Source organism: Rhinichthys klamathensis, unplaced genomic scaffold, assembly GCF_029890125.1.
Source record: "Rhinichthys klamathensis goyatoka isolate OS25496 unplaced genomic scaffold, OSU_Roscu_1.1 h1tg000626l_1, whole genome shotgun sequence".
NCBI classification, from domain to species: domain Eukaryota; kingdom Metazoa; phylum Chordata; class Actinopteri; order Cypriniformes; family Leuciscidae; genus Rhinichthys; species Rhinichthys klamathensis.
In genome coordinates this window covers 947529-957602 of record NW_026607074.1, presented here as the reverse complement: position 1 = coordinate 957602, position 10074 = coordinate 947529, and the positions used below count along the sequence as shown (strand labels likewise).

General features: G+C 38.4%; 1 protein-coding gene across 1 annotated transcript in view; it reads left to right on the top strand.

The window, feature by feature from the left end:
* Window positions 1-9362: 9362 nt before the first annotated feature.
* The window catches only part of ezh1 (enhancer of zeste 1 polycomb repressive complex 2 subunit), a 49976-nt gene continuing 49264 nt past the window's right edge, over window positions 9363-10074 (top strand). The window contains exon 1 of the mRNA XM_056240961.1: window positions 9363-9672. The gene's annotated coding sequence lies outside the window, so the exon portion shown is untranslated. The remainder of the gene's footprint in view (window positions 9673-10074) is intronic.

The following is a 10074-nucleotide window of genomic DNA, read 5'->3' as shown; positions in this document are numbered from 1 at the left end:
TGCCATCATTTGTCTCTCTGAATTTCCCTTGAACTCATATTCTCTCTTGCCCCCTTTCTCTCTTCTGATACATTTATCTGCATTGTGTTCATGGACCTTTCTAATGATTTATGCCCACCATTTTAGGTATTTTTCTTTTTGTGTTTTAATAATTCCTGATTATTCAAATCATGAATAATAACAGTTTTTCTAACTCTACCAAACATTTCTGGCTCTTCCAAACATGTCTACTGATGTATACTAAAGTATGTGGGGATCATACTACATAAAGTCAGTGTGTTTGTCACTGCACACCTTTGTTTAACAGCATTTTTGTTGTTTGTGTACATTCATTTGAGGATGTTGTACACTCACCTAAAGGATTATTAGGAACACCATACTAATACTGTGTTTGACCCCCTTTCGCCTTTAGAACTGCCTTAATTCTACGTGGCATTGATTCAACAAGGTGCTGAAAGCATTCTTCAGAAATGTTGGCCCATATTGATAGGATAGCATCTTGCAGTTGATGGAGATTTGTGGGATACACATCCAGGGCACGAAGCTCCCGTTCCACCACATCCCAAAGATGCTCTATTGGGTTGAGATCTGGTGACTGTGGGGGCCATTTTAGTACAGTGAACTCATTGTCATGTTCAAGAACCCAATTTCGAAATGATTTGAGCTTTGTGACATGGTGCATTATCCTGCTGGAAGTAGCCATCAGAGGATGGGTACATGGTGGCCATAAAGGGATGGACATGGTCAGAAACATAGCTCAGGTAGGCCGTGGCATTTAAATGATGCCCAAATAGCACTAAGGGGCCTAAAGTGTGCCAAGAAAACATCCCCCACACCATTACACCACCACCACCAGCCTGCACAGTGGTAACAAGGCATGATGGATCCTTTTTCTTATTCTGTTTACGCCAAATTCTGACTCTACCATCTGAATTTCCCAACAGAAATTGAGACTCATCAGACCAGGCAACATTTTTCCAGTCTTCAACTGTCCAATTTTGGTGAGCCCTTGCAAATTGTAGCCTCTTTTTCCTATTTGTAGTGGAGATGAGTGGTACCCGGTGGGGTCTTCTGCTGTTGTAGCCCATCCGCCTCAAGGTTGTGCGTGTTGTGGCTTCACAAATGCTTTGCTGCATACCTCGGTTGTAACGAGTGGTTATTTCAGTCAAAGTTGCTCTTCTATCAGCTTGAATCAGTCGGCCCATTCTCCTCTGACCTCTAGTATCAGCAAGGCATTTTCGCCCACAGGACTGCCGCATACTGGATGTTTTTCCCTTTCACACGATTCTTTGTAAACCCTAGAAATGGTTGTGCGTGAAAATCCCAGTAACTGAGCAGATTGTGAAATACTCAGACCGGCCCGTCTGGCACCAACAACCACGCCACGCTCAAAATTGCTTAAATCACCTTTCTTTCCCATTCTGACATTCAGTTTGGAGTTCAGGAGATTGTCTTGACCAAGACCATACCCCTAAATGCATTGAAGCAACTGCCATGTGATTGGTTGATTAGATAATTGCATTAATGAGAAATTGAACAGGTGTTCCTAATAATCCTTTAGGTGAGTGTATGTATGTTTTTCCTCTAACACTACTCGAGAGTGGAAGGACTTCGAAATCAACAAAGCATGAGCCCGATTTTACTTTTGGCCTACTTAAGTTTAGTTCATTTGTTTATCATGTAGTGTAGAGTATATATTGATGAGATGTATGATGTTTTGGTCAAAGACCAATTAGCATTTATTCATAACTGAGGAAACAGTGCGGAAATGTAAGAATCTGAGGGTTGTTCCATAAAGGCCGCTTAGAAAAGCGGGGATTAAAGTCCAACACCTGACTTGAATGAACCGAACTAATCAGCTAATCATCATAACACGAGAGAAAGGCTAGCAACTAATTTGAAATTAAGCCTACCGGGCTTCATCCAAGTGGATGCTGCACACTGGTGCTGGTTGAGGAGAGAACCCCTGATATGATTGTAAAGCGCTTTGGGTGTACAGTACATATGAAAGCGCTATATAAATGCCTCATTCATTCATTCATTCATTCATATTTTATTAAAGTTAAATTAAAGTGTGTGTCTGCCTGTGTGTGTGTCTATAGTCTATGTAAGTCATAGCCAGCTTGATGTTACAACTGTCCAGTCTCATGATGTTTATTAATTAAAGCTCCCAAAAAGAAGAGTGAGGTTGCTGGCACTGGGGGAGGGCCACCAACAGCCAACTTTACTCTTGCAGAGGAGCTGGCATTAGAAATGAACAAAGGGAGGCCTGTCATTGAAGGAATAGAGGGGGGAAGCATCTGAATCCATTCCACCTATAAGGAATTACAACATAAAAGGTGTTTTTTTTTCTTTTTTTTTAATTCTTGAATTTCTAACCAAATCTTTTGGTTTCAAGTTTCATAGTGATGCCAAATTCGGTGTGCTTGCTGGATCCACCAGAGATCATGCTGAACCCTGTGAGTATGACAGAGTATGACAGGAGGCCTGAGGTATATAGGCACAGATTTGCACATTATATATTTAAAAGCCTACCTGTGAGGTGCTAATATTGTGTATTTCCCCTATTATTATTATTATTATTGGCTGCAGGATGCTGACACCCTTCTAGTGCCCTCTCAGTCTGGGACCACATGTGACCAAGTGAGTATTAAGAAATTACAAAAAAAGTGCCAAGAGTACTCAATCAAATAACTTCATATTCTGTTCACCCAGAGAACATAAAGGGAGTTTACAATCTCCTGAAACAAATCTATGGCTATCTCCGAAGCCATAGATACTGACATACAATATAAAAAACTCAAGATAAAGTTGGAGCTGGAAATCCAACAGCTAGAGAAAAATTAAAGTAGAACTGCCATATTTAAAACAATGACACATGACCTTTTTGTTTTTTGACAACATTTAATTGTATGTTTTCACCCCCAACAGAGAGCTTCTACCTGAATAAAAAAAAAACTAATTGTGACTTGTGTGTCTTGTAAATTAAGGGGAAAGTTTAGGAGAAAGTGAAAACTTAACATGGTTTGGACCGTATTAACCAAAATAATTATTGGCATAACTGTCTCTTATAACCCTGCCTGTTTCATTGTCTTCAAAAACAGCCTCAATGCTCCAGTCTTCCTCTACAACCAACCAGAGAGTCAGAGGTAATATCATCACATTCCCAACGGGTCAGTGTTAAATGTATTCTGGTAAATGTATTCTTGTATTCTAATCTTGTTTTATGGAACAACTCTCTGGTGTACAGGATGCTTTACATATTGCTGTTTACATTTCACTTAGTTTCATTATAAAGTATTTATTAACAAACTTCTATCTCTACACACATACAAAGCTTATCTTTCCCCTATATTGCTTCTGCATGGACAACTACAGGCAACACATCATTACATTTTAATAATGACATTACTTTCAAATGTTAAACCACAACTGGCTTCTGTGGTAGGTCTCACAGTGTTTATTATTGTAGAGTTGAGTAAGCAGCTTCAATCCAGATTGTTTCTTTTAATGTTTCTGGCTGGGATTCGTTTAACCTCAACGGGCTCTACAGGGGGTCTTACACCAGGTGCTTTGGAGAGTGAACTGTGCTTCAGTGAGGAGGGGAAAGATAAAGACTGATGACAAATCCACCCCCTGAGCATTGGCTCAGAGGAGTGTCTACCCTCGCTATTGACGTACATAGAGCTACACCACTGCCATTGACGCATGTACACTATGACCACCAGTGGCGTGCACTCGGTACAGCTCAGGAGTGATGCAAGAGGAGAAAGTATCATTCCCTTAGAGTTTATGTGCACACACACACACACACACACAGCCACAGATGTACAAGTCAACGTCATCTGGCAATCCCCCCTCTCTCACTCAGCTGGACTTGGTCTGGTGCCTTGTGAAGTTCTGACGACCTAAATTACTTCCACATTTGATTCACATTAGTAAGGAGAGGCTTGTTTTTCACCCTTAATTGGTTTGCTCTGTTTGTAAAGCAGATTAAGTTAGAGGGACAGAAAACACAGGGTTTATTTAGCAGTTCAGGACACTTACATTTCACAAAATTGGAGCTCCAAAAGGCTAAATCTGAAGACATACTTCCTGATGTACACAATAATGTATTTTACACATTATAAGAATAAAGCTGATTCGAATTTACGCACAAAAGATGAATAAATTCAAAAGACATTTTCCCCCATAGAAACACATGAAATGCCCCTCAAGTCTATTGTCCTGCAATGGGATAAGTCAGTTGTTTTCAAACTATGGGTCACGACCTGTGTAGTCCGATACATGAGATAAATTACTCTTAGTCTGTTATTTTAATGAATTGTTCAAAAAGACAATCTCAGGAGTTTAGTTTGAATTCTTTACTGAATGAACTTTGATTTTTTTTCAAAAGTTATTTGTTTGTTTGTTATTTTCTTTGTTAAAAGTTTAAGTGGGTCCTAGCATGAATCAGTTTGGGAACCTCTGTCTTAGGTCATTGAAGAGAGAAAATAATTATAGAGGAATTTAATGGTAATAATGGCACATTATTATCATATAAAATATGTGCAAGATTTTCCTTTTGTTTTCATATAACATCCTCATGCAGAAAGCTTGCACACTATTGCATTTACATGCTTTAAAGCCTCTGTATCTGGAGCTGTTTAACACCATTTCAAATGTCACAGTCCTTATGATATTTCATCTCATCCTCTAAACTCCGACCTCAGAGCAAAGAGCCCATCCCTCAGTACCACACACACCGGCTGATACTAATCTTCATTTGACGAGCCAAAACCAACATCGGGGTTTACACTGCACATAATTAAAAACTTTCCACAGATAAGACCTCCCTCTTATGTCAATCTTTCTGCCTGTGCTTGCTTCTGTTGTGAGGTCCAAGATAAACACCTGACTGGCCTAAGAAAACCCCGTTAGGATGGGCCCATTACTGAGATAAGGGTGTGAGGAAAAATTGTGTTACCACTCTATCTATCACATACTGAACCGATGAGCAATTCCACCTCAACCCTACACCGACAAAAGAAGCTAAAACACCTGCACAGTGCCAGTCTTTAGCCAAGTCTGCAGCTCAAACCAACACACACACAATGTCAGTATCAGAAAGTTTTAATTGCAAAAGAAAAAAGAATCTGTAAACAGTAGGCTACTTGGACACAGTAAACATTATCAGCATATGACAAAAACTAAATGTTAATTACAAATGTTTACACGTCAGAATTTATCCTTGTTACTTAAAGGGACAGTTCACCCCAAAATGAAAATGTACTCACATTTATGTTCAAAACCTGCATAACTTTCTTCTGTGGAACACAAAATAAATTATTCTGAAGAAACAGTTTGGGCATTGACTTCCACTCTATGGACAAAAAACCCTGAGACAAAATCTTCAAAATCTCTTATGTTCCTCAAGAAAGAAATTCATACATTTTTGGAATTAATTTGTTTTTTTTTTTTTTTTTGGTGAACTCTTCTACATCTACACAATGTCTTTTCTACATGTAGGCCTAGGAGTGTCACGGTATCACGTGCACCAAGCATGCAGCAGCAAAAAGTGCATGCTCTACTGTTTTCCTATAAGCTATTAATCTGCGAAACCGAACCAAATATAAATTGTTACTGCAACAACGACAATTTTTTTTTTCTTAGTAGCCTAATGCTATAGGCAGGGAACTTGTACAGTCAATGGGATATTAAGCCAAATATTGAAAATAAAAATCCCTATGTTGTTTCAAACTTGACTTTCGTGAAACACAAAAGTATAGTCCCCATTCACTTTCATCGCATAGCCTATATGGGGCTATTTTTCCATACAAAGAATGGTGAAGGCAGACGGACGGTCTCATAACATCTCCTTTTGGTTTCAGACGAAAGAAAGCCAGATAGGTTTGGAACAACTTCAACTTGAGTAAGACTTTTTATTTTTTGGGTAAACTATCGCTTTAAAAAATAGGACCGAGATTTAACAATAAATGGCTATATGGCGACATCTAGCGGTATAAAGTATAAATATCACAACATCTGTCTGTCGAAAGCATTCTTTTATGAATCACACGTGAGCCAACAAGAACGCCCTCGAGAGATAGCAACGTTTAATAGTACAGTAGGCCCTATATTGCTACTGCTATTAAAAAATAAATAAATAATTGTAGAGTGATAGCGTAGTAATGCAACAGCTACACATGCAAATTCTAAGTAGTAGCATATATATATATATATATATATATATATATATATATATATATATATATATATATATATATATATATATATATATAATCCATTATTTTATATATAATCCATTATTTTATTATTAATATATGCTACTACTTAGAATTTGCATGTGTAGCTGTTGCATTACTACGCTATCGCTATACTATTATTTATTTATTTTATTTTTTAATAGCAGTAGCAATAGGGCCTACTAAACTGCGTTGCTATCTCTCGAGCGCGTTCTCGTTGGCTCGCGTGTGACGTGCAGCGAAGGGCAGAGTCTTCAGTGTCGCGCGGGCGGGCGGACCTCACGCTGTATGGCAGGCGGCATTGGCATGTAAAACTATGGTTTGACTAACCATAAACATATTTTATATATTTACAATTGTATTTCGATGAGTCATAGTAATATTTTGACTAGTCAGAATGAAATTAGAGATATCTGCAATTATATTTTGCTCTAGTAAGAAATTACATTTTAGATATAATTTGAGAAATGTCTTATAGTCAAAAATCAGATTGAGATATCCATACTTAAATTGCAGATATATTTAAATGAGATTTGACAAGGAAGAATTCCAATTCAAGATCTCTCTTAAGTTATGCCTAATCAAAAATCCAATTTAAGATATCTACAATTTAGTGGCCTGCAGTGGTGTTCTGATAGGCAAAGTCCTCACAGTTTAAAAAAAATATTTTTTATAAATCAAATCAAATCTAAATTCATGTCCCAGACACTTAATATTGTCACATTTTTCTGGTTAAATATTACTTTACATTACATTAAAAACATACAATTCTATTGTGTATTCATTAACTACTATGTAATTAATGTTCTTTTGATTAAAACCAAGTATAAATCTCATCAAGTTAGTTTTAAGCATTTTTATATTTATTCCAAAATAATAAAACAATATATTTTATTTGTGAACTGATGTTCAGCTGTTCTATTTAAGACAACTTATTTTCAGATCATCAGTCTTGCTCGGTAAACACTGGTCACAGACACGAAGATGTAGGCCTATCTTTAGCAAAGTCCTTTTAGGCAAGTCATGCCACTCGGCCGCCATCTTGGCAACGCCTCCGGGCAGCTATTTCGGACTAACAAGACCAGGCTCCTATCTAAATGAATGGGCAGAGTGTCAGAACTGCACTTTCACTGGTCACCGGGACATAAAAACTGCTTGTATAGAAACAGCAGTAAAATATGATAAAAAAAATCGCTAAAAAAGTTTGATGACTTTGCCCCAAAATAAGGTTTAAAAGGTCTTTTTCCCCACAGGTTATACGTTTACTACGCATGCGTAAGGGTTCTCGTCTCCGCTGTCGCAAACCTCAACTGTGCGCATGCGTCAGTGGAACCAGACGATAGGCTTACATGTTTCCCGGCTTGACTGTTAAAAGCAGACGATTGGCTTTCCAGCGGGAGGGGCGGGGCATGTGCATACAACCGCCATCTTTGGCGTTACGGGTTTTCCCTATATAGTTGTATTGAGGATTGAGGAAGTGGCATGTCTCTATATAAATTGTCTCTGTCTTTAGTTTCCCCAAGCTGATTGCTCACTAAAAACCTGCACAGTCGTCATGTTTTCAGGCCATTTCAAGTTTGATTTTGGCATGACATAAAGCAGTAATATCTAAGTGAAGCAGCTGTTATACTTTTTCATTAGCCTTCGTTCAGACTGATTCACGAGCGCAGAACACGCTCGAAAACAAGAGGCATGATTTATCGCGTGAACCAATCCAATCATAACCAATCATATGGAGGCATTGCCTCCTCTCACGTGACTTTCCCCCATTGATTCTCAATTACCCCCATCAAATCCGTCGCAGGCTTTAGGGGGTCTGTTAAAAGTCAACAGGCTCAGGGGAATCAAGAGAGACGCGAACTATACCTGCTGGTATACCTGCTGGTAACTATACCTGCTGGTGTCGCTGTTAGACAGTGTTACTTTAGAAAAACAAGTGATTAATAGAGTCTTTAATGTCACATTTTGTTATATTTGTGTTGTTTTTATTTTTGCAATATGGATTATTTTCTCATCCAATTTTTTTGAGGAGGCACTGTCTCCCTTGACTCTTCGGAGGAAACGCCCCTGCTAATTGTAATTTGACTAATACATTACTTTGAGATAAATTTGAGATATCTCTAAATTAGAATTATTCCTAAAACTATTATAGATATCTTTAATTACAATTTTTTTACTAGTTAACTCATTTCAGAAAATAGTTTCCAATGGAAGTCAATGGGAGAATATGACTATAGTCAGAATAGCATTGTCAATATCTCAAATGTATAGGCCTATTATGACTTGTCAGAATCATGTTGTAGATATCTTAATTCCAATTACTACAAGTCAAAATTGCAGAATAGATATTTACAACTAGAAGAGCCAGGAGTATTATGGATAGTTCAAAAAGAAGATAAAGAATGTCAGTAACCTAACAGTTGATGGACCCCATTGACTTCCATATAGCATGGAAAATAAAATAGCCTATACTATGGACGTCAATAGGGCACATCAACCGTCTGATTCTGCAAAATATCTTCATTGGTTTTCAGCAGAAGAAAGAAACTCATACAGATTTGGAACAACTTGAAGATGAGTAAAGGATGACAGAATTTTCATTTTTGGGTGAACTATCCCTTTAATGCTAAAACGGCTTGCCATACTCGCTGCCCTCGCTCGCTCTCTGGAGGAAAACAGTACATGCTTTGCTGCGGATCTCAAAGGAACCGTGCCAAAACAACAAGCATTGGATCCTTAAGCCATGCCCCTTTGCGCGGAGACTTCTGTCTCTGCATATATTAACATCCACGTGTACATATCACGTCTATACATATATGATTAGGTATTGCTATAAAGGACATTACTTACTTAAATGGTTTATATGGCAGCCGTTTTTTTGTCACCAGTACTTTCATATTTAAAATACTTTTAAAAAGTGTGTATTGTAATAAAACACGCTTTTAGGGACTACTACTACTAATAATAATAATAATAAACATATATAATCATTCGGTTAATTATCATTTTAAATTCTGACAATTAAATGTCAGAGCTCATACATTTGTTTGTATTTAGTCTTTTAATTATTCAGAAAATAAGTTGCATTATTATTTTCCTCCACAGTGCACTCGCAGCCTGTGGTCCAGCCAAAGAGAGCTAGAGTATGTTCATAATAAAGACGTCACCCTGTGCTTTGACCGTGCCAACCAAGTGCGCAGCTCTTAACTGTACAACTACAATCTCGACATGCTCACGGACGACCGAGGAATCCTCACATCCCCTGCGTTCGTCAACACAAACATTCTGGCACCAACATCTGCATTGGATCGGTAGCCAGGACACCGTTTTTCACTATAGGACGTTTTTGGGCACGCGGACTTCTTTGCTGCGCACTTGAAGCTGATTAGCGAGGATTTAAAGGAAGGAGAAGCCAGGGACTCTTAAGGTATTTCAAACTGCGACAGTGATAATGCGTATCGTTATCCAGCATGTGCGAGAGAGAAAGAGCACGTGCGCACGACATGTTTAAATCGTCTCAGCTTGTATCGTTTGCTTCACAGCGTCTCGTGCAAATATTTTCAACGTGTGGCGTTGTTGACGCTTAGCGTTCTTCATTATGAACGCTTTCGTTCGTGGCCCGTGTAGCCTTACGCTATTCATTTTCAAACCTTTCATATTTCATATTAGTTCCTCGAAAGTTCGAGAAAACAATATTTGAGGGTTAAGAAATGGTGAAAAGTGTACTACGCACTTATCCGCACCGTGGTGATATGAGCTCGCGAGAGAGACACGCCCACTTCCAGTGTGTACGCGCGAGGAGCGCGTGTTTTTCAGTGCAGTGTCACTT